The sequence below is a fragment of the Triturus cristatus genome, chromosome 4_2 (assembly GCF_964204655.1).
Source record: "Triturus cristatus chromosome 4_2, aTriCri1.1, whole genome shotgun sequence".
NCBI classification, from domain to species: Eukaryota; Metazoa; Chordata; class Amphibia; order Caudata; family Salamandridae; genus Triturus; species Triturus cristatus.
The window spans coordinates 631,099,140-631,124,078 of record NC_140586.1 but is presented as its reverse complement, the minus strand read 5'-3'; positions in this window follow the sequence as shown (position 1 = coordinate 631,124,078).

Below are 24,939 nucleotides of genomic sequence, written 5' to 3'. Positions count from 1 at the left end.
TCATTTCTTTCCGTCCTGGAAACAAACATGGTAAAGCGGACGCTTTATCTCGACTGGGTATTGAGTCCAAACAATTCATTGACAATCCAGTACCCATCATCCCTGATAGCAAAATAGCGGTGACAAGACCCAAGAGATTCCTGACTCATTCCTAACAAAACTCTCTATGGAATACTCCACTATGTCTACTGAGGATTGGTTATCCAATCCCCTCAATAAAATAGAGAACGGTATCTTTTTCCATGACAACTGTATATATGTACCCTCTGAAGACATCCGTGAAATCATCCTTCAATGGTGTCATTCTCTACCCTTAGTATGACATCCGGGTAAAGACAAAACCCTTCAAATATGCAAGAGATGGTTTTGGTGGAAGGGAATGAATCAGGACGTATTTAAGTTTGTGGGAGCATGTCCCACATGCGCTCGACAGAAATCATTACACTGTGCTCCTGCTGGCCTTCTACAACCATTACATATCCCACCAACCCCTTGGCACTCTATTAGTCTTGACTTTATCACTGAGATGCCTCACTCAAGAGGATATACAATGATCCTTGTTGTAGTAGACATGCTCTCCAAGATGTCTCATTTTATTCCCTTAAAACAGGTGCCCAAGGCCCGAGAACTTGCAGACATTTTCATAGAACAGATAGTCCGTTTACATGGTTTGCCTTCGATCATTGTGTCTGACAGAGGCCCCCAATTTGTTTCTAGATTCTGGAAAGGGTTGTGTCAAGCTTTACACATACCACCCTCAAACAGATGGCCAAACCGAGAGAAAAAATCTAACATTAGAGCACTATCTTAGATGTTTACTAAGTACCCTCTCGAGTGATTGGGTTATGGCCTTAGCCCTCGCTGAATTTGCCTACAACAATTCCATGCATTCTGCCACCAAGATTTCACCTTTCTTTTTTTCTCATGGTTATCACCCCAAATTCTTACCTCTACACCTCCCAGCATCCCTATCAGAAATCCCTGCAGTTACAGAACATCACACCAATTTACAGAATATATGGAATCAGGCAAAAAAGGAATTACAAGAAACTAAAATGCAGATGAAAACACAAGCTGACAAACATAGACAAGAAGGCCCTAAATATGAAATAGGGGATCAGGTGTGGTTAGCAACCAAGAACCTTAATCTAGCAGGGACTAGAAAATTACAACCCCGATATATAGGGCCCTACCTGATCATAAGGATTATCTCCCCAGTAGTGATGAAACTCGAGTTACCCCAAGAAATGCAGATACATCCTGTATTTCACATCTCTTTATTGAAACCATATGTCAAGCCTTCCTGTCCTGAACCACCACCTCTTCCCATTACAGTGGAAGGGGAACTTTAATATGAGGTAGAAAGAATAGTTGATTCCCGTAGACATCAAGGGAAACTGCAATTCCTTATAGATTGGGTAGGTTACACCTCAGATGAGAGAACACGGGAATTAGCAGAACATGTACACGCGCCTTTGCTAGTGCGCAGATTCCATGCCCTCCACCCCAACAAACCTCACCCGGTTAGGCTACCTTTAGGGGGGAGAACTGTTACCCGCAAAGCCTCACACACCTAGCGTAGCCACATATTCTCCAATATCACTACCACTACCACAATGCATTGGGATGGTTAGTATGATTGTGTGTGGTCTCATGATGCCGGACGACGAATCAGATCACTCGTATCCTTCAAATAGAGAACCGCCCCTCACATTCATTGCTTGGCTTCTCCATTCCGTTGGAAACCCTGCCTGTCCTGAGTGCTTCGACTTGTTTGTCGTTTCTATTGAGTTTGAATCCCGGCACGCCACGTGAGGCGTCATCGTTCAGTATCCTGCAAACATCCAAGAGGTTTTTGGCTACAGTATCCCTGTTGGACTCCGGCTTGAATCTCCGTTTATTTTCTACCGTGTGCTACTGCTTGTCAAATCGGTTACCCTTTAAGGCCGGAACGAGAATTCTTCCTTGGTTCAGCTGCACTGCATTCCTGAAAGCTGCTGCGAGCGGACTCGTTCGTAAAAAACCTTCAACACCTTCATTCCTGAAAATTGCTGCGAGCGGACTCGTTCGTAAAAAAAACCTTCACAACCTTCATTCTCTCATCACAGAAGAAAGTAGCGGATTCTTTGCCTAGCCGGCTTCATTACAAGCTTCACCTCCAGTAACCAAAGTAGTGAGTGGACCTATTTTTGTGGAACTTTAAACCAATCCGGGTGCTGTCAATTCCCACTGCTGTTTACTATAGTTATAACGGCAAATCTCACTACGGAATTGCAAGCCAGTTGCTACACTGTTTATCTCACAGTACTTCCGCCCCCTGAGGATCTTTATCCTTCATTCTCCCTCGGACCCAGCCTTTCTGATACTGCAAAAGTGGAACCTTTCCTTTGAACTACAAGTGTTGCAGACTGAATTAGCATTTAGACTATTAAGTGCACAAGTCCTCACTTGGAGCCTATTCTCTTGCCTTTTTGTTTTCGCTTGGTCCGAGTCTTAAGATATACAGGTGAGTGAGACCATACACAATCCTACATTGTATTAGTCAAGAATAGATACATCACCTCCTGTAATATATCAAGTTCTATTGTACTAATGATTGCACGTCCCTTTCTCTTTTACAGTACCTACTAGTTGGTTCCTAGTCCATTGTCCACTCCTGCGCTGTGTCTCCTTCTTGGAAGTCCAGAGTCTTCTCATCGCTCCCTGAGGATATATATGAGCTTCCGGTTATGTCAAATTAGGAGGCTTATAGTATCCTCGGGGAAGGTGGGACCCGGCTTCGCTCCTGAGGATCGTAGGTGGTAGACACCGTCGAGCAGCGACAGCTGGAGTCCAAACTAATAATTCGTTTTAAAACCCGAATCCCTGGAGGGTTAAAGGGAGATGAAGAACTTTATGTACACCTGTAAAGAACTCTAAGTGCAACTGTAAACATATACTAGAAATTAACATTCACTAGACATGGCCTGACTGTCACATATAAGAATCAATTAAGTAAATATGAATGTATGATTTGATCACTCAGATTGAAAATATTCAGAAAAGAAAAATAAGTTGTTTCGTTTTCGATGTCTGATCCACTGTTTGTCACTGCGCCACAATCTGGCATATCAAGGCAGGTTTGGCACTCAGCCGAGAATACCTGACACTTAGTATTGCACTGTTAATTACGGCACTCAGCCGAGAATACCTGACACAAAGTATTGTACTGTTGATAACAAATTGCGACTAAACGCAAATGCTTATGAATATGTATATTGATAGTAAGCAAATATCACAAGTACAAAAACTCATTCTTCTTTGTAACAATAACTTGAGAACTATGCCGATATCATGGTAAAGATGTTCATTCAGTGGTTTAGACTCGATTTGAATCTCATGTGATTTTGCATGTTTTACATAAACTACCATACCCACAATGCCTCATTGTCGGCTATGTGGAGATTTGGTATAAATAATGGAAAGCAAAAAGGGACTTATGTATTATCTCTCTTAAAGCAGGAGCTCCTAGCAAATTAAAGTGCTTCTTTATTGCCCAGTGGTAAACACCAAACATGTTTCGGCTACCAAGCCTTGATCACTGTGTTGTGTGATTCAATTCCACAGCTCTGAAGTGTTTGTGAAAAGGGAAAACAAAAGAGGTACTTCGCCGGGACCATGATAATGTCAAAATTGGACATCTTGAACTAATCAACTGTCAAGGTTAACAAGTAACTCTCGTGTACTCACATTTCTGCAGGAACGTAATGTAATGAAGAAAGGTCCACTACTTCCCCAATGTGCGTATCTCACCCAACAATGTCAAAGTATCAATAGCAACTTGGGGAAGAAGGGAAAGAAAACAAGGAATGGAGAGGGTCCCACACCGCACCCCAGTCTAAATCAGAATTGATGGAACCAGAAATGGTAGATCAAAATGCAAGTCTGTTAAAAAGAAATAGAAGAAGAGGTGAGTATATATGTTCTTTCTGTGAAACACTATATCTTTCTATTTACATGTATGCCTACCTGGTTAATTCCCTTCTTCCATTTCTGATATGCATTGGGGTGAGGGAGAGAGCTTAAATATCTAGAGAGAAATAACAGTAAAGTAAGTAAATGTGTGCCTTGGGGAGATGCAGAAATATTGGAATTAAATGTAATGTGAGAACTCACCTAACTTTATAAATATCTGGTGCCCTGAATAACCTGTTCCTTGTAATTGTCTCTATGAAAATGAAAGATAATCTTCTTAATAATCAAAAGTAATATGTGTTTTCCTTAATTTCAGGAAGAAATAAAAATAAAAGAGAGAGCCGATCACCACAGCGCAGGACACCAATCAGATAAGTATATGAATTCTTAACAATATAATGTTCAAATATACAGCGCTCAAGCGCTGTTATCTTATGTCACAGTAACGTAGCTTTTGCTTGTCTTCTTTATTGTTTTACAGGGGAACTAGCCGTGCAGAACAGGAGGACGAGGATCGAAGAGGAGCGAGAGAACTCCGGGATCAGGATTCGACGATGAAGACACCGCAACCACGGGGAAAGCCGAAGCCGACACAGCAAGGAGATCCGGAAGTATCAGGTGAGTGACGTGGAGCAACGATTCCAAAGCTGGAACGCGAAGCGTCAGCGGCCAGGATCTGGACGTTTTTATTTTCCTGGCTGACTCCCGCGCATGCGTCAAATGCGGGAGTCAGCCATTTTTGTAGTTTTTAGTCTCCCACGCGCCCGGCAGACCTGACAGTACACCACCCCCTAGAAGCCCTCCCACCGGTCTGGGTTTATCGGGATACTGACGATGGAACGACCTCAACAGACGAGGAGCATGTATATGACCAGCAGGATCCCACATACGTTCCTCAATACCATAGCCTCTCCATTGCACTAAATATTGGAGTTTGCGCCTGAATCTCCGTGAGTCAACGATAGCTTTAACTTCATATTCTGGTTCATCGTTAAGTAACAATGGAGCTGGGGTATCAGTAACATGAGTACCAGGTACAACAGGTTTTAAGAGAGAGACATGGAAAACTGGATGTACTTTCAGAGCAGCCGGAAGGCTTAATTTCATAACAACAGGGTTTATAACCTTACAAATCGTGTAAGGACCTATATAGCGAGGCTTGAATTTACAAAACCCTTTCAAAGTGAGGTTCTTGGTGGACAGCCACACTTCATCTCCTTGAGTATACCTAGGTTCCTGGCGTCTATGGTGATCAGCTCTTTCTTTGTACCCTGCCTTAGCTTTGTCTAGATTCATTTTTGCTGTTTCGTGAATATCCTGCAGGTGTTTTAGAAAATCTAATGCTGCCGGAACAGGACAGGAAGAAGAAAGAGGTGTTAACATGGTTCGTGGGTGAAAACCGTAAGTACAATAGAAGGGAGAGTATGCAGTAGAGGTATGGCAAGTATTGTTATAAGAAAATTCAGCGATCCACGCCATAGTGTCCCAGTCTGAGGAAGTATGTAAACACTGACATTGTATGTATTGCTCAAAACACTGGTTAACCCTTTCAGTTTGGCCATCAGTTTAAGGGTGGTGACTGGAGGATAGTCTTACATCAATCTGTAATAAGTCACACACCTTTATCCAGAATTTGGATACAAATTGAGCATCTCTTTCGGACACTAGAACAGAGGGGAGATCATGCAATCGTACTATGTGTTGAATGAACAGAGAAGCCGAAACTTTGAAAGTGGGTAATCCTTTCAACGGAATTAAGTGAGCCATCTTAGTTAATAAGTCAACCACTACAAGGAGTGTGGTGTTCCCTTGAGCAGTTTTTGGTAGTTCAACAATGAAATCAAGAGAATTTTTTTACCAAGGGCTAGGTGGAGTGGGTAATGGCATTCATAACCCTGCAGGGGCTTGATGGGACACTTTCCCCTGTGCACACACTTGACATGTTTGAATGCATTGGTTGATGTCCCTCCCCATACCAGGCCACCAAAAGTGTTTCCTCAGGATTTCCATAGTTTTTTTTATATCCTGGGTGTCCAGAGAGAGGATGGGTGTGGCTCCACTCTAACGCTTGCTGCTGCAAGTTATGTGTAGGAAGAACTAAACCCCCTTGGACAAAAAAGATATCCTGTTTTTTAACAAGCTCATTTGGGCCCACTAATCTTTCAAGATCTACAGACTCTTGTGCTTCCTTAACTGTTTTGAGGAATTCCTCCTCAAAACAAAGAATTCCTATTATGCGCTCTTGATGTATCATGGTTGTGGACTCGATTTGGGATTCTTCTATTTCATAACCCAATCGAGATAGGGCATCCGCCTTCCCATTTTGCTTTCCAGCTTGAAATTGTATAATGAAGTCATAATCACTAAAGAACAGTGTCCAATGTAGCTGCCTCATAGATAAGGCCCTTGCAGATTTAAGAAATTGCAAATTACGAATGTGTCTAAGAACGGTTATCTTGTGATTAGCACCTAAAAGATACTGCCTCCACTCCTCAAAAACCTTTTTTATAGCTAACATTTCCTTGTCCCCTACAGCATAGTTCATCTCAGCTGGTAACAGTTTACGTGAATAATATGCCACAGGGTGAAGAGATCCTGTGTTTGGGTCTGTCTGAGAAAGAACCCCTCCTACCGCTGAATGGGAGGCATCGGCCTCAACTACAAAGGGTCGGCAAGGATCAGGATGTCTTAAAACGGGTGCCTGTGTAAATGCTTCCTTCAATTTACAAAAAGCCTCTTCTGCCGCGGGGGCTCATACAAATGTAACACCATTCTTAAGGAGTTTGGTGATGGGAGAGGCCAATTCGGAAAAGTTAGCAATAAAACGTCGGTAAAAATTGGCAAAGCCAAGCTCTGAACATCTCTAACAGTCTTTGGTACTTGCCAACGGGTGATAGCTTCTACCTTCTGTGGATCCATACTGATTCCTTGTGGGAACAGGATATACCCAAGAAAGGCATCTTGGAAGGTATGGAATTGACACTTTTCTAATTTGCAAAACAAATGATTGTCCTTTAATCTATCAAGAGATTCTACAGCTTCACTGAGTGGTCATTTCGCCCAACGAAATGGAGTCCCAGTTCACTGAGTGGTCATTTCGCCCAACTCCACCAAACTTGGAAGGTGGAGTGATTAGTTTCACCCACTTCTAGTAGTTTGTATGAATCATGTTGTAACTACAAATTGCTGCACTGTGCAACTGAATTACAATACACAGATGTATTCATTAATAGTTGTGTAATGATTTTCAGGGCAATAAGACGAAATGTTTTGCAGAAGTGCAACATATTAGAGCAATTTCTTTTCATATCACTCCTGCTGCTTGTTCACACGAACAACAGGTATGCCAGGGGGGAACCCAATATTCCAAACGCATCTGGGTAAAGCAAATATTATCAAAAAGCAAAGTGATGCGAAGGAACCAATCAAATATATCTCTTTCAGAAGATGAAGGAAACCACAAATTATCCTTCACGGTAAATTAATTAGTACATGCAAAAATCATCTGTTATTCATACCATTGTCTGGACCCAATGTCGTTTGATAAATCATCTTTATCAATGTTTGGAAAAAATATATTATATTTACACATACAAATGTTGAACATAAATTCATTTCTCAAAACATAAGATAAACAAAACACTTCTTAGAAAACGTTTGACTCTAATCCTTAATGCCCTAATAGAAATATGGATGTAAACACTTCTTTCGCGGACATTCCATACATCAAAGTAACCCCATTATGTAGTACTCAGAGGTATTCCAACTTAAACCTCTAAAACCAGTTTCTTCGTGCTACATATGTTCTATTTAGACACAAATTCTCAATCCTCCGGGGTTCTTTATAGTCAAAAAGTCGACGCGTTTCAGCCCAACTAGCTTGTGGGCCTCCTCAGGACTAGGGTGTATAAGGAAAATTATTACCGGAACCACATCTATAATAAAAACAAACATATACAATATGTATAATAATCCATATATATATATATATACACTCTCTCTATGAATCGAAATATATACAAATCTACCAACTTAAGTGAAGATATAAAGCCTCTCTCGGGGTGGCAGTATGGAGGGAGGAATAGTGAAATGGCTCAAAAAAACCACAAAGTGAATGGAGTAGCATAGCTCACTATATCTTTCTATTTACATGTATGTCTACCTGGTTAATTCCCTTCTTCCATGTATGATATTCATTGGGGTGAGGGAGAGAGCTTAAACACCTAGAGAGAAATAACAGTAAGGTAAGTAAATGTGTGCCTTGGGGAGATGCAGAAATATTGGAATTAAATGTAATGTGAGAACTCACCTAACTTTATAAATATCTGGTGCCCATAATAATTGTTTCCTTGTAATTGTCTCCAGGAAAGATAATCTTCTTAATAATCAAAAGTAATATGTGTTTTCCTTAATTTCAGGAAGAGATAAAAATAAACGAGAGAGCCGATCTCCACAGCACCGGACACCAATCCGATAAGTATATGAATTCTTAACGATATAATGTTCAAATATACAGCGCTCAAGCGCTGTTATCGTATGTCACAGTAACGTAGCTTTTGCTTGCCTTCTTTATTGTTTTACAGGGGAACTAGCCGTGCAGAACAGGAGGGCGAGGAGGAGGACCGAAGAGGAGCGAGAGAACTCAGGGATCAGGATTCGACGATGAAGACGTCGCAACCACGGGGAAAGCCGACGCCGACACAGCGAGGAGATCCGGAAGTATCAGGTGAGTGACGCGGAGCAACGTAGCCTGATTCCAAAGCTGGAACGCGAAGCGTCAGCCGGCGGGATCGGGACGTTTTTATTTTCCTGGCTGACTCCCGTGCATGCGTCAAAAATGGGAGACAGCCATTTTTTTACTTTTTAGTCTCCCAAGTGCCCGGCAGACCTGACATCAACGCTATATGTAACAAAGGCAATTCTCTCGTCACAATCAGTGCTAATTGCACAAAATCTATGCGGTTAAGAAACAATCAGTATTTATAACTCCACAGTAAAGTCAACCAATAATTGTTCATCAAAACAGATCTTCTCATAATCAATACATAATTTATTTGTTTTCCCTTCTTGGAGGCAACTACCTGATCAGAACATAACATCAAATCCCAATTCATTATTAGATACTTTGCCTAATATTATGCATAATTACTCAAATGGAAAATATACAAATTAAAAATAAAATTGAAAATAAAAATATTGAAGTAGAATGGAATAGTGTCCCTGCATTCATTAGTTATATTATTCATTGCTAGACCCTGAGAGCACTTGTTCATACCATATGTGTTCTTTCCCAACGTGTGTGTTTTAAACCTGCAGGTAACACTAAACACAACAAAAAAGAAAAAACATCTCAACTAATATAATTGTAATAGTTTTCCTAAATGACCCCTATAAATTCCTAGGAGCACCAGCTTCAAAGTTGTTTAGCATATGGATTACCATTAACGTGGGAATCCAATCCCACGGGCATAGGCACCTGTCATGACAGGGTGTACAACGGCTATTGGATCTTATGGTTTTGATTTACATATATTATACATTGCAAAAGTTGATCTTTTAATGCTTTACTTTAGGAATACCTGATTAATGAGTTTCAGGGCTAGTGGTGGCAGAAGCGAGAAATGGACATCAAAATGTGACTATAGGCCATTTAATCATCAACTAGAAGTTTATTATTCAGGAAAAGTGCTGGTTTGGGCCTTCAAACCACCCAAGTCAGAAGAATCACAAGACTGAAATATATGTGTGAGATCTAGAACCTGTATGACGCGCTTGGCAAAGCTTGAGAAGGTCTGGTTGCTGCTCGAGGGGACTCCATTTCCCACAATCCCGCACTCCCAGGAGGGAGGAGAGAACATCGCCTACGCGCTTAAAAAGCGCAGGAGAACACCGCAGCGCGGGACGCGCTTGGCAAAGCTTGAGAAGGTCTGGTTGCTGCTCGAGGGGACTCCATTGCCCACAATCCCGCACTCCCAGGAGGGAGGAGAGAACATCGCCTACGCGCTTAAAAAGCACAGGAGAACACCGCAGTGCAGGACGCGCTTGGCAAAGCTTGAGAAGGTCTGGTTGCTGCTCGAGGGGACTCCATTGCCCACAATCCCGCACTCCCAGGAGGGAGGAGAGAACATCGCCTACGCGCTTAAAAAGCGCAGGAGAACACTGCAGCGCGGGGGAAGCGCTTGGCAAAGCTTGAGAAGGTCTGGTTGCTGCTCGAGGGGACTCCATTGCCCACAATCCCGCACTCCCAGGAGGGAGGAGAGAACATCGCCTACGCGCTTAAAAAGCGCAGGAGAACACCGCTGCGCGGGACGCGCTTGGCAAAGCTTGAGAAGGTCTGGTTGCAGCTCGAGGGGACTCCATTGCCCACAATCCCGCACTCCCAGGAGGGAGGAGAGAACATCGCCTACGCACTTAAAAAGCGCAGGAGAACACCGCAGCGCGGGACGCGCTTGGCAAAGCTTGAGAAGGTCTGGTTGCTGCTCGAGGGGACTCCATTGCCCACAATCCCGCACTCCCAGGAGGGAGGAGAGAACATCGCCTACGCACTTAAAAAGCGCAGGAGAACACCGCAGCACGGGACGCGCTTGGCAAAGCTTGAGAAGGTCTGGTTGCTGCTCGAGGGGACTCCATTGCCCACAATCCCGCACTCCCAGGAGGGAGGAGAGAACATCGCCTACGCGCTTAAAAAGCGCAGGAGAACACTGCAGCGCGGGGGAAGCGCTTGGCAAAGCTTGAGAAGGTCTGGTTGCTGCTCGAGGGGACTCCATTGCCCACAATCCCGCACTCCCAGGAGGGAGGAGAGAACATCGCCTACGCGCTTAAAAAGCGCAGGAGAACACCGCAGCGCGGGACGCGCTTGGCAAAGCTTGAGAAGGTCTGGTTGCTGCTCGAGGGGACTCTATTGGCCACAATCCCGCACTCCCAGGAGGGAGGAGAGAACATCGCCTACGCGCTTAAAAAGCGCAGGAGAACACCGCAGCGCGGGACGCACGCGGGACGCGCCCGGGCGAAGCCCGGGCCAAGGGCGGGCCTGTCCTTGCCCGTCAGAGCCCGGAGGAGACTGGACTGGGCCACATCTCTTACATTTGAAGACAGGCTGAGGTCATCTCGTAGGTGAGCACAGCCCATTCCCATATACTAACATTATTAATTGCGCCATTCCCCCTAGCACCATTGTTGTTTGCTGTTTCTGAAACCATGGGAAGGCGCACTAATGCACCGGTAATGAAATCGACCACTACATGCATTGAAAATATGTTGGAGAGGGCTGTTAGTATTGTGAGCAATGAAATTTAGCTCACCGAGAGGCGTTTGTCTCTTGGCTTAGGGCAATCTGCACCGCTCTCTGGACTTATTGTCGAAAGAACTGATTTGACTGTAAGCAATCCCGATGTCCCCGTTTTGGCCCGTGAAGAGGTTCATGTTGTTATTACACTTGATCCACCTGTATCAAATTCTGAAATAAGCAACACTCTCACCTTAGGGGCAAAACGCAAAAGGAAAGTAGGAAAGCCAGCGAGTGCGAAGAGAAAACAACTCACTCGCCCATGTTCCACATGCTCGACCTTAAACTCGTGGATTCATCCAACAACAAATCAATAATCTGTTGAAGCCCCACCGGTTGAATTGCTCTCTCACACGATTGGAACTCAAACTGATAACGACTTTTTATTCCCCTTTATTGATAACGACAATCAAAGTAGAGTAATTGACACTAGCTATCTAATTACTGTTATCACCGATCATATTAAGCCTGTTCTTGATAATTTTCTTTCCTCATTGCAAGATCGTATTCTTAATTCTCTGACTGTCCAACAAACACACTCTGTATTTCAGCCCGTGAATGTTGTGCCCCAAGTTGTTGCTAAGACACCCGATTCTATCATTGTTAGTAGGCAAATTATAAATATCCCTATTAATAGTATACCCACCTCTCATCAAAACATTAATGCGCCACATAATTCAACTCAGGGAATTAGTGATTGTGTGACTTGTAACAAGATTCGCACATGTTTCGATACGAGGGGTACTAGGGACGCAAATAGGCCTCTGGACCACATTACCGAAATTTATGACGGTTATTTGATAAATAACACGACATCCGCCACCAATGTACCCACGAACATATTCAATAATGATAGCTTGGCTAAGACCCAACAAGAAGCTGCTATCAATTCAAGGTCCACAAACCACATTGAGGGTAACAATGTGGTGTTAAATTTGCCCCCTGAGGCGTGTCCATACGTTGTAATTTTAGCAGGTGTTCCTCCTTTAAGAAAAGATCAGACAGAGTCTTGGGAGCAACTACGCTGTAAGAGCGTTGATTGGCTCACCAAATATAGGAGATTTAGACCTTCACTGATTGAGAACATCATTATGGTACGACGAGTGGGTTGGCTGGGTACATCCTCCAAAGTCATCAAGGGGGATTGTATAATTATTAATTTTCGGAGGCAATCGGTGGCAAAAACTATTTTAATACCACAGATGGAACAGAATGGCCATAATACCAGCATATGGGCCCTACCCTTAGGCTATTTTTATAAACCCACATTTGAGACACTGTCCTGTAACATGCACAACCATATCCCAACATTCAATAGATTCACATCGCTGTCTGGTTTGGATTGTCAAGATTGACTGCCTACCCAGGTAACAAATGAAGTAAGAACTGACGCATTAATTTTAGCCCCAATCCAAAGAAGCCCTCAGGCCTTTCAACCGGACACACCAACCATAAGGAAAGACGATCAGACATTTAAAATATTGAGCTGGAATGTAGCCGGTTTGGCATCTAAGCTAAATTTACCGGATTGGAAAGAATTAATTAATCATCAGGACATTGTCATGTTCCAAGAGACTTGGGAAACTCAGGAGTTGTATATGGAGGGCTTTGAATGTTTCAATATTTTGTCCCCCATTCCTATATCAGGTAGACCCGCTGGCGGTCTCTCAATTTGGATAAATATTAAGGCAGGTGGCCGTTCTAGAATTTTGCCTACAAACAGTGATAAATTCCAAGTAATCCTTTATACTCGGGGGGATTCAATTTACCTGATCAATTTTTATAATGATGATTTTAAAACTGTGCCCAATATGAACTTTTCTTTGTTGTTTAATTTTATCTTAAAATTACAATTAGTTAATTGTGGTGCCCAAATTAAGGGTACATGTTTAGGTGGTGACTTTAATGTCAAAATCCCAAGGGATATTTATTCTGCCATTCGGCCCGTCACCCAAGTATTACTGAGCAAAAGAGGGGAACAATTAGTGAATCTTTTAAGTTCACTGTGGGAGCGCGGGCCGGATAAACAGACGCGGAGGCTGAATGTAATGAGCCAGTGGGTATTTCTTTATTGATAAAGCAGGAGGGGTGGCTGTCTGGGCGGATCTCAGGGTATCCTGGCTTGCTCTTCGGATCTCTTCGTGTTCGGTTGGGTCTAGACTGTCCTCTTCTTCTTTGTCGGGTTGTCCTGGGATGGTCGCGGTGGTTTCCCCAGGGAGGCTCATGAGAGGGACAAGAAAACAAAGAAGAGGCCGTCAGGGACTCTGTCCTGTCTTTACTAATGGTAAACAGTGTTCCGTCACCGCACCCGATAGTGGATTCAGGGGAAGTGCAGGGCTTTTGAGGTAAGTGAGGGTATAGGAGTCTTCAGACCGAGTATAGACCCCCAACCACCGGAACTCTCCCCTTCTATGAGCCGAGTGTGCCCTCTCAGGGGTTTGTGAAGGGACGGAAGGGGCCACCACCACAATGAAGATAAATATGCAAAGATTGGAGAACGGAAAAGAAACGCTGTCCCCGTAACCACCCGCCTCCCCTTCACCTTCTTCTACCACCCACCTCCCGGTCCCGTTCTCCCCGTGGTTTAGCCACTCACCGGCCCCGCCGCAACTCTCCCGGGTTGCGGCTGCTCTCCAGCCTCCTCCTGTGGGGTCCACCAGTCCTCGCACCACGTCTCATCCTGGATTTCCTCTTCTTCGTCCGGGCTCCGCTGCTCCGTGCTCGCTCCGCGTTGCTCCGGTTCCGTTCTGCTCCTCTTCGGTACCTCGTCCCGCTGTTCCTCCTTCCCTTCGATGCTTTCTTTCTTCTGCTCGTCCTTCTCCGCTTCGCCTTTCTCCTTCGCCTCTCCGGCACAAGTGCGCCCTTCCTCTATCTCGGCGGCTCTCTTCACCTGTGGTGGAGAATCACATCCGGGTTTAATCCCTCCCCCTTCCGGGTTCCTCCTGGCGGTGCCACAACCCGGCCAGGCCTGAGTGTGAGGGGGCGGACCCAGTGTCCGTAAAGGTGTAACCCGGCTGCGGGAATGTTCAAGGCCGGTCTCCCCGGGTAAGGTCTGCTTGCGGGGGAGGGGTGTGGCTAGGGTAATGTCCGGGGCATTCTCACATTCACATAACTTTTTGAATGTTATGCAGATTGCAGCTGCTCCTCTTCCTGACGGTTGTATAATTCCAACTTATAGAAGCTAAGGCTCTACCTCCACCATTGATTATATTTTTGTAACCGCTTCCCTAGAAAGTCATGTATTAAGGGCTGAGGTAATCCCAACAATACAAGGTGATCATAACCCTATTAGTACCACTCTAGGTTTTTCATGCCGCCAAGTGTACGACTGTACGCCTGGTGCACGTGACTTGGCGGTATCCAATGATAAACTTAGAATTGTTTGGCGTAACATTGATAATAATGCCCTATTTGAAAAAATGATAAAATCTCATTCAAGCCTGGTCAACCCTTCTCAGGGTTATGCTCCGGCAAAAATACTGTCTAGACTGATTAGGGTGTTAAATCCCGATCCTGGTTGGTTTAACGCGGATTGCTCTGCGGCTAATAGAGCGCTAAGAAAGGCTCTTGCAAGCAAACCCAGAGTAACCTCTTTTGTATCATCACTCAGGGGAAGTTACAAAAAAGCTATTATACGTAGGAAGGAAGAGCTTATTAATGATCATTGGGCAAATCTCATGCAGGCAAATGTATTCAAAAATGGTAAGAACTTCTGGAGGGCTGTCAAAGATATGAAATCTGTGGGCAATACTTCCTCACCAATTGGCTGCAATATCTCGAGTGAATCTTGGGAGGTTCATTTTAGTAAGATTTATGCCGCCCCGATTTCTAACGAACCTGAAAATGAATATATATACACTATCGGGATACAGATTGAACTATCTGAGGTTGAAGAAGCCATAATTCAAAGTCTGGGGGGGAAAGCCCCCGGACCAGATGGTCTCCCGATTGACCTCATCAAAAGTAAACCCGATTTTTGGGCACCACTTCTTACCAATGTTTTTAATAATCTTACTAACTCATCTATTCCTGATACATGGTCATTTAGTACTATAGTCCCAATTTTTAAGAAGGGGGATCGATCAAACCCGAGTTGCTATAGGCCAATTTCATTGATCGATAACGCCTTAAAAATTTTGGGCAGGGTGATATTTAATAGGATCAACCTATGGGCCGAGGATAATAAGGTCTTGCATCCATCTCAGCTGGGTTTTAGGAGCAAGGTTGGCACAGTGGAACAGTGCCTAAACCTTCACTTGATTGTTAGCAAATACACTATAGCTAAGAAAACACCAATGAACCTGGCATTCATGGACCTCACGTCTGCCTTTGATTTTGTAAATAGATCACGGCTGTGGCAAACTCTTTTAAATCTTGGCCTAGACGACTCATTAGTCTCCTTCTTGGCATATCTGCACAGAGACCTAAAAGCCAGTGTGCGCATAGGCAGGAATGGTGAGATTTCTAAGGCCATTGAAATTGGAAGGGGGGTCAGAGAGGGTTGCGTCTTGGCCCCCCTCTTATTTATATTATACATCAACGACTTAACTAAATCTCTACTGTTTTCAACCGAAGATGTCCCAAACATTAGTGGAAATAAGATCCCTGCGTTGCTTTATGCTGATGACGCTGTGTTAATGGGGCGCACCCCCAAAGCTTTACGCGCCCGGGTTCACGGCTTTGTGGAATTTATGGCAACTTTGGACTTATTTACTAATTTTAAGAAATCGTTTTTAATGTCGTGTGGGTCCAAAAAGTATTCTACCCTTTCATTGTTTTAAATTCTACTCAATTGAGAAGCACTTGCACTTTTCCGTATCTTGGGTTGGTATTTGCATCTAATGGTTTATGGAATGACCACATTGTTCACTGTAAAAGGAAATTTACTAATTCTATCAATACAATCCTTAGGCTACCCAAGCCTAAAAACATAGAGGTAGTCCCTTCTATCATTAAAATTTACAGACTACAATGCATACCAACCGTCACATATGGTGCAGAGGTATGGGGGAACATCACTAGTACACCTATTCAGTGTGAAGAGAACAGGTTCTGTCGTAAAATTCTGGGAGCCCCATTTTTTTCCTCCACATATGCTTGCCACAGCGAGCTTCATCTACCTTATGTAGAAGATTTTATTAAGGCTCGCCCGACATTGTTTTGGCTAAGAATCTGGAAGAATTCGGCCGCACAACTGACTAGGGAGATAATCTTGGATTGTTTAAAATGTGACACAGGAATGGATATACCATGGTTGGCCGGAGTCCGCAAACGTTTAAATAGCTTGAATTTGGAACATCTTTTCTCAAATCCTTTAGACCATAGCCCTACCAGCACTAAATTTCTGGACAAACTACTCTATGCTTCTTATAAAGAAATAAGATTTGCAACTGAATGTAATAAAACTTCAGTTGCTAGATATATGCAAATTGAGCATGCAACCCCAGTTATGCCCAAATATCTTTTAAAACCTGTTGGCTGCTGGGAAAGGGGCCTATTTTTCAGGCTAAGGACAGACACAATGAAATATCTGTTGTCATTCCCTATAGGTTATTCTGCAAACCTCGATCTTTCCCTCTGTCCATGTAGTAACACCTTAAAACAATCAATGTTACATTTTTTATTTTTCTGTACTTATTATCTACCACTTACTAAAAAATTTCTGATCCCGTACTTTAAATTATGATGTGTTACTGACTACAAGATAGCTTATGGGATCGTGCTAGCTATTAACAATGATGAATTATGTTTCGAGTTGGATCCTTTTTAAAAATGGCGGTACGTATCCGCAATACCATGTATCCAGATTAATTTTTATTATCTGACATTTGTGAAATATTTGTACCTTTTTCCTTGTACTATATCTTTTTAACTGTACTTTTATGGATATGTTGTTTTTATCCGAATAAAGTTCATAATGATTGATTGATTGATATTGAGAACCTGTATGAATCTTCTCAATAGCCTTTTAGTCTGGATTAAAGTCTTTAAAACAATTATTCCCATCAAGACCTTTCAGTGTATGAATGTTGCAAATGGCAAAGACTACTCTTTCATCAGTTCTGTCCCCTACATGATGTAGGGTGGTGCTGAGAGGAAACTGGGGTGGAGCTAAAGAGAATCAACTTGGGTAAGCTCAGTTCCACCCTTCCTTCCATCTCTGCTTCCATATTATTTCTCGGTCATTGAAATGTGACTGATGAATAAACAAGGATCAATATATGAGGCGTGGCAACAGGAAACAAGGACATATCAAGAGCTGGTATACACAAGGCGATACATTAAAAGCTGGGTTTAATTGTAAAGATTTCTAAAGCTATAAAAATCCCTTGTAGCCATCAAGCCTAAAAAATCTCTATAAATCATTAGCAAGAAAGGCTCACGGTAGTTTGGAAATTAGCAAAGTGTGGGCATGCCAAATTCAATTGTGTTTGCCGACCATTGGGAGTTAGAGAGAGCCCCAGACCTTCAAACCAGTATAACCCAAAAGCACAGAGCAAGCGTTCTATATTCCAAAAGATGAGAGGGGGTAAGGAGGAGAAAAGAGACACAGGCACTTGGATACGTTGTTAGATAAATCATAAAGTCTCAGAGACAACAGCTCTGCCCAATGAACGAGGTCTCAGCAGGGGAAAAGAGAACCAAGGTGAGTGTAGGAAACACCAAAGGCTTTGATAAAAGAGACAACGTTGAGTCATATGAACTGTAAAGGTGAAGAGAGGTTTAGTGCCATATATCACTAAGCACTTCTCTAGACAAATGGCATTGACCACCATGGGAGCATGTAGGAAATACCCCGATAATACATGGAAGACTACCAGCCTGATGGAGAGTAAACCCAGAGGGAAAACTAGCAGAGAAAAACAAAATTAGGGTTGCAGGATGCCAAGAGACAGAAGCGGGAACCTAACAAGATGACATTGCTGGGCAATGTGACATCCTCTGACTTTGCCTATACTGTTGGGATCTACACCTTCCCCAGTCTCATTGCACCTTTCCCAGCGCTGAGTATGAACTTTTCAAGAAAGCTGTAAGAGATAGAAGAGTTTGCATTAAAGCATCTGGGTTTGTCTGCAAGGGTGTATTTACACATTCTCCACCATCTATACTTCATGAGGTTGGAAAAGGTGCTTGCATACAGGATCAGTAGTAGCAGAATTTAAATTGGATGGTTAAGGACAGTCAGAGGTAGGGTTAATGAGAGATGGATGAAAAAACCCATAAATGAGAGTCATGGTTTATCAGTGATGAACTGTTCCACGAAGAGAGACCGGTTGCTAATAATAGTGTCTAATAGAGGCATTATACCTGGGACTTTAAATTGAGGGAAATAATGAAAATGTTTCTAGTTGTCTGATAGTGTTTAGGGTTAGGATACTGTGAGCAATATATTTGACAGGAGCTCATTGAGGATTATGGTTGCTAAAAGTATCCAAAGATCTCTAAGTGCCCCAGTCTGTTCAGCTGCGAGTCAGGGCAGCCTAACCTAAGAAGGATAGTGGATGCAAGATGGGTGAAGAGAATAAAACAGGGGCATGGCTTATAGCTATGGTTTGCTCAGGAAATGAGGTTGGTTGTTTATAATGGGGTGTCTAACAGAGGTATAGAATTTGGAGGGTACAGGTTAAGCTAAATCTGAAAAACAATGTATTGGGTTGCCAATTGTGGTTAGGGTTGGTTTTCTATGATAAATTGAATCCTATGAAAAATGTGTACAATTTGGGCCAAATAAGGTCAATAAGGGCTTGCCTTGGATGGCTTGATTTGAGACTAATGCCAAGCTTCACTTGTTGCATAACTTTGCTTATTGTTAACCCAAATGGACTGCTGATTAAACAGTGCATTAACTCCCACTAATCTTGTATACTCAAAATGCTTGTGATTCTTGCCTCTCTTGAATGCCTTAAGTCATTCATATTCAATGTGATAATTTTCAATAATCCTTCAATGCTTGGCTTCTAGCTGTTGTAGGTGTTGAAGAATCCCAGTAAATCACTACCACTATGTTCTCCATAAATTACCAAAACCTCTAACACTCGTTCTTGCCTCAAAACTATAGTTGGCAAGAAATGGAGTCCCAGTTCACTGAGTGGTCATTTCGCCCAACTCCACCAAACTTGGAAGGTGGAGTGATTAGTTTCACCCACTTCTAGTAGTTTGTATAAATCATGTTGTAACTACAAATTGCTGCACTGTGCAACTGAATTACAATACACAGATGTATTCATTAATAGTTTTGTAATGATTTTCAGGGCAATGAGACGAAATGTTTTGCAGCAGTGCAACATATTAGAGCAATTTCCTTTCATATCACTCCTGCTGCTTGTTCACATGAATTCACCAAACAGATTTGACATCAAACTTAGCATAGGTCATATTGGTACAAATATGAGTAAATCAATTTTGCACTGGTTTCCATAGTAATTTATAAAACTATTGTTATTCCAGGTTTGCAATTTTTAAAAAGATTTAAATGAAAGGAGTTAAATAATTCTCAACTAGCAAAATGGAACTTCATTTACCAGCCTAACAAAAAGTGTTGGCTCCTACGCTGGCTAAGGCGGAGGAGCATCGCCTCACTGAATAAAAGGAAAAATAAAATGATAACATATCGTTATTATCATTTCAGTTTTCCAATTGTAGTCAGTGGCTCTCGGGAGTGGATCGCCAGAGAAGGTAGAGGAGTGGTTTGCACTCCTTAAGTGTGCATGAATATTTTGCCGGCACTCTGGCCGGCCAAACAGTCCTGCGCACTTTGCATCTTCCCCACCAGGCTTGCTATACACAGCCTGGTGAGGAACATGCAAAGACTCCCAGTCCTTGTCTGAACGCCAAACCATGGTGCTCAGACCAATCATAACAGCGTTGTGATTGGCTCAGGAAGCCTGGGTGCTTCCTGCTGCCGGCCGGTACTGAAGGAAGATGGCAAGGACAGAGGAGAGGCACCGGCCGGCCATTAAAGGTAAGTGTTCTTTTTCTTTTTCATTCCGCCACCCCCGTCACCACCCGCTGCACTACCCGGATTGGGTAGCAGCCGCTACTGCTAAAAAAGCGCTGAGTCAGCCATATCAGTGTATTCTACAACAATGGTGAGAACAAAATATTGTGAGGTCAAAAGACAGAGTTCTATATATCAAAAATTACAATATTGTGAATTTAGATATTTATAAGTAAATACAATTCCAAAGTTTGGGACAGAGACACTCCCGGCAGTATGGAACCTGCTCATACTGACCATCCACATTTATTGATACCATATATCTCAAATGTTTGAAAGCACCAGCCATCTGCTCCATAGTTGCAGTGAACTTGTTTTATTTTTAGCCAGTGGATGTCATGAGTGATGTAATATGTGAGGTCATAAGCAGTGCATTGAGAGGGCGTAAGTTATAGTTAGCTCAGGTAACTATTTTGTTTTATTGTCTTTATATACATTTCTCAAACACAAAAGAAAAAGAGCACCTTTGCCACAATAAAATAGTATATATCATGTGAATTTGGCAGATGGCATGCGATATATCAATGGCGAATTCTCTACCAATCTCTAAAACAACAACAATGCAGGGTTACATGAGCGGAAAATCCAAGTATTATGGGTTACCATATATGCCAGCTGGTACATTTGGTAAGAATAATGCTAAAGCATTTTAATCTGTGAGTTCAGGGTGTAGCAGTAGATAGGAACAGAGTGGTTGCCAAATGTTTTTGGGTCAGGAGGCGAGGGGTATTAATGTTGCATAAATACATAGTGGTATCGCAGTACATCAAGTCTCTCATCCATGCCTTCACAGTCGGGGGTGTCCCCCCCAGTGCAAGAAAACCTGCCACTTGGCCAGCAATAAGGCGATAGCAATAAAGCAACATATTCCAGTCCCAAGTGATCGGACATATCCCAACAACGCCAGCAATGGAGAGGGCGATAATTCTGAGTCCAACAGCAATGTCAAATGACCAAAGATCGCTTCCCAAAACACTGGGACCGGGTAGACCAGGTAACTAGAACTGCTGATTTTCTGTTGTTTTGTACGAGTGAAATCCGAGCCCAACTGTAACATTCCTGTGGCCTCTGTTTTTCCAGTGACTTTTTGAAGCTTCTTTTATTATATTTCCTAACTATAGCGTCCCCGTAACCTTTGTTTTTCATCAGGCACTTTTTACAGATTTTTTAATGTTATTTCCCAACTAAAACCTGCAACCTTTGAGAGCGAGCGCGTGACTGAGCGCATGAGTGTCTCAGCGGCAATGTGAGTGAGTGCCGGAGCGTCTCACTGGGACTGAGTGGGTGTGTGTGTGGCTCTGTGAGTGGGTGTTTGAGTAGGTGTGAGTGGGTGTGTGAATCTATGAGTTGTTCTGTGAGTGGGTGCATGAGTGCCAGAATGGGTTCTGCTCATTTTCTACCTTTTTCTGCTCAATTATGACCTTTAATTTTTCCTCTTTCTGCTAAGCCTAGACGGAGCTCGCAGAGTTTCACTCCATGGGTTACCAAAAAACTCTGCCAAACTCCACAGAGTTCTCTGAGCAGGCGGAGTATTGCTCTGCCATCCCTAATTATGTCTCCTTGGATGTTGAGAGTAGTAAGGGGCCCAGAACTCCTCCTGTTACCACCAGTAAGTCCCCCACAATGGGACTGCTGAGACCTCGGAGGCCTGCCCCCTTTCTCAACCACTATGAAAATGCACCTCCTGGCACTATACTGGTTGGGGGATTAAGTCCCCTTGGCTGCTGGAGGTCTTTGGGGGCCAAGAACCCCTGTTGTTGCCAAGAGTAAGTCCCCCACAGTTGGATGCTGGGACCTCGTTGGATGCCCTACACCTTTTTTCAACCACTCTGCAAACGCGCCTCCTGGTGCACTAGCGGTTGGGGATGAAGTCACCTTGGCTGCTGAGGGTCATTGGGGGCCTTTTTCTGATATCTATTTTGCCTTTTCTCACGCTTCTGACCTTTATTTTGCCTCTGTCTGCTCGTTTCTGACCTTTAGTTTGTGTCTTTCTGCTTTTTTCTGATCTCTATTTTTCCTCTCTTTGATCATTCTGATCTCTGTTTTGCCTCTTTCTGCTCGTTTCTGACCTTTATTTTGCCTCTTTTTGCTTTCTTCTGATCCCTATTTTTCCTCTTTCTGCATGTTTGTGTACTTTATTTTGCCTCTTTCTACTCATATCTGACCTTTACTTTCCCTCTTCTGCTAGGCCTGCTCGTAGCTCTCAGTGTTTCACTCCACTGAATTCCGCAGAGTTACCAAAAAACTCTGACAAATTCCATTGAGTTCTGTGAGTAGGAGTATTGCTCTGCCAGCCTAACTATGTCCCTTTGGATGCTGAGAGAGGTTAGGTGCCAGGAACCTCTCCTGTTTCCACCAGTAGGTCCCCACAGTGGGATTGCTGAGACCTTTCTGGAGGCCCGTCCCCCTTTCTCAAGCACTCTGCAAACACGCCTCATGGCACACTACTGAGTGAGAGATTAAGTCCCCTTGGCTGCTGAGCACCTTTGGGGGCAAAGAACCCCTATTGTTGCTACTAGTAAGTCCCGCACAGTGGGATTGCTGAGACCTCGTTTGAGGCCCGCTCCCCTTCTCAATCACTCTGCAAACGCGCCTCCTGGTGCACTAGTGGTTGGGGGATGAAGTTCCCTTGGCAACTGAGGGTCGTTTGGTGCCTCTTTTTGCTAATTTCTGATATCTATTTTTCATCTTTCTGTTAGTTTATGACCTTTAATTTGCCTATTTCTGCTTGTTTCTGATCCCTATTTTTCCTCTTTCTGTTAATTTCTGACCCCTATTTTGCCTCTGTCTGCTAGTTTCTGACCTTTATTTTGTGTCTTTCTGCCTGTTTCTGATCTCTATTTTTCCTCTCTCTGCTCGTTTCTGATCTCTATTTTGCCTCTGTCTGCTCGTTGCTGACCTTTATTTTGCATGTTTCTACTTGTTTCTCACCTTTATTTTGCCTCTTTCTGCTAGTTTCTGACATTTATTCTGCCCCTTTCTGCTCGTTTCTCACCTTTATTCTGCTTCTTGCTGCTCGTTTCTGACCTCTATTTTACCTCTTTCTGCTCATTGCTGACCTTTATTGTGTTTCTTTGAACTGATTTATGACCTTTAGTCTGCCTTTCTGCTCATTTCTCACCTTTATTTGCCTCTTTTTGCTCATTGCTGACCATTATTCTGCCTTTTTCTGCTCCTTTCTGTCCTTCATTCGGCCTCTTTCTGCTCCTTTCTGAGCTTCATTCTCCCTCTTTCTGCTCCTTTCTCACCTTCATTTTGTCTCTTTCTGCTTTTTTCACCAGGGCAGCGGTGAGAGCTTCAAGGCCCATGCTGGCACTACCGCTTCCCTGCCTCCTGCGGGAGCCAGCATTGCTGAAAGGCAGCTCCATCAGTGAAGGAGCAATCCTTTTGTCTGTTTCCCTGCCCGCTTGACAACAATTAAGGAAACTCTGTTTCCAGCTGCTGTGACATGGTGGAAGATGTCAAAGCTCCCGCGAAGTCACAGCAAACAGCTGTGGGCACCCCAGGACATAGCCGGATCCCACCCTGGGGGGTGGCAGTGCCGAGGCCCATATATGGCACCAGGAAGACGGCAGCGCGGCCTCCCTACTTTGTAGTTCATGGGGCTGTATATGGCCCGGGAAGGTGGCTGCGTGGCCTTCTTTCCATTTAAAAAATAGTATTTTGACCCCATAGAGGTGGTGGTCCACCGAGGGGGTCCGTGAGCCCCGCACTTACAAACAATTTAGCCTCGGGGAAGTGGTGAGGCCCGGGCGGTTCCACGCAGCCCCCTGTTACACAATATAAGCCCCAGGGAGGTGGTGGTCCTCAGGGCGCTCAGGGAGAGGAGTTGTTTACGTTTGCTACCTCTGTGCAATCAGTGGTTTCCTGCTCAGGGGAGCACTGGCAGGAAAACAAATGTCTTCTACCACCCACAGGAGCATTTTTAAATCTCCCACCAGATGGAAGTAGATATGCTTTTACTGCCTGCGCTCCTGCGGGCAGGAAAGGCATGCTTGCTCCCAACCGGTGGGAGGTTTAAAATGCTCCTGCCAGGCGGGACCAAGCATATGTTTCCCTGCCCACACTGATGTGGACAGGGAAACTACTGTGAACTGGCCCCGGAGGATGGGGGCTCTGGAGCCTTTTAGGACTCAGGGAGGGGGGGGTGGCACTCCTCACCTTTTATGGATCACAGGTTCAATACTGTGGTAAACAATATCGTTGAAAAAAAATATTGGGCCCGATTCACAGAACTAACTTAAGACAAAATCCTAAACTTACTACCATTTTGGTATTCACAGAATGCACTTACTGCTTTTGGTATTCACAGAATGCACTTACTACTTTTGGTATTCACAAAATAGATTTACGACTACTAACTTTACGTCCGCACTCGGGCCGGAAATTCCGGCCCGGAGGTGGAGCTTCCGGCCCGGAGGCGGGGCTTCCGGGCCGGAGGCGGAGCTTCCGGCCCAGAGGTGGAGATTTTGGCCATGGCTAAATCTCCGCCACTGGCCGGAATCCCCACCTCTGGGCCGGAAGCTCCGCCTCCGGCCCGGAAGCCCCGCCTCCGGGCCAGAAGCTCCGCCTCCTGGCCGGAAACTCCACCTCCGGGCCGGAATTTCCGGCTCGAGTGCGGATGTAAAGTTAGTAGTCGTAAATCCATTCTGTGAATACCAAAAGTAGTAAGTGCATTCTGTGAATACCAAAAGTCGTAAGT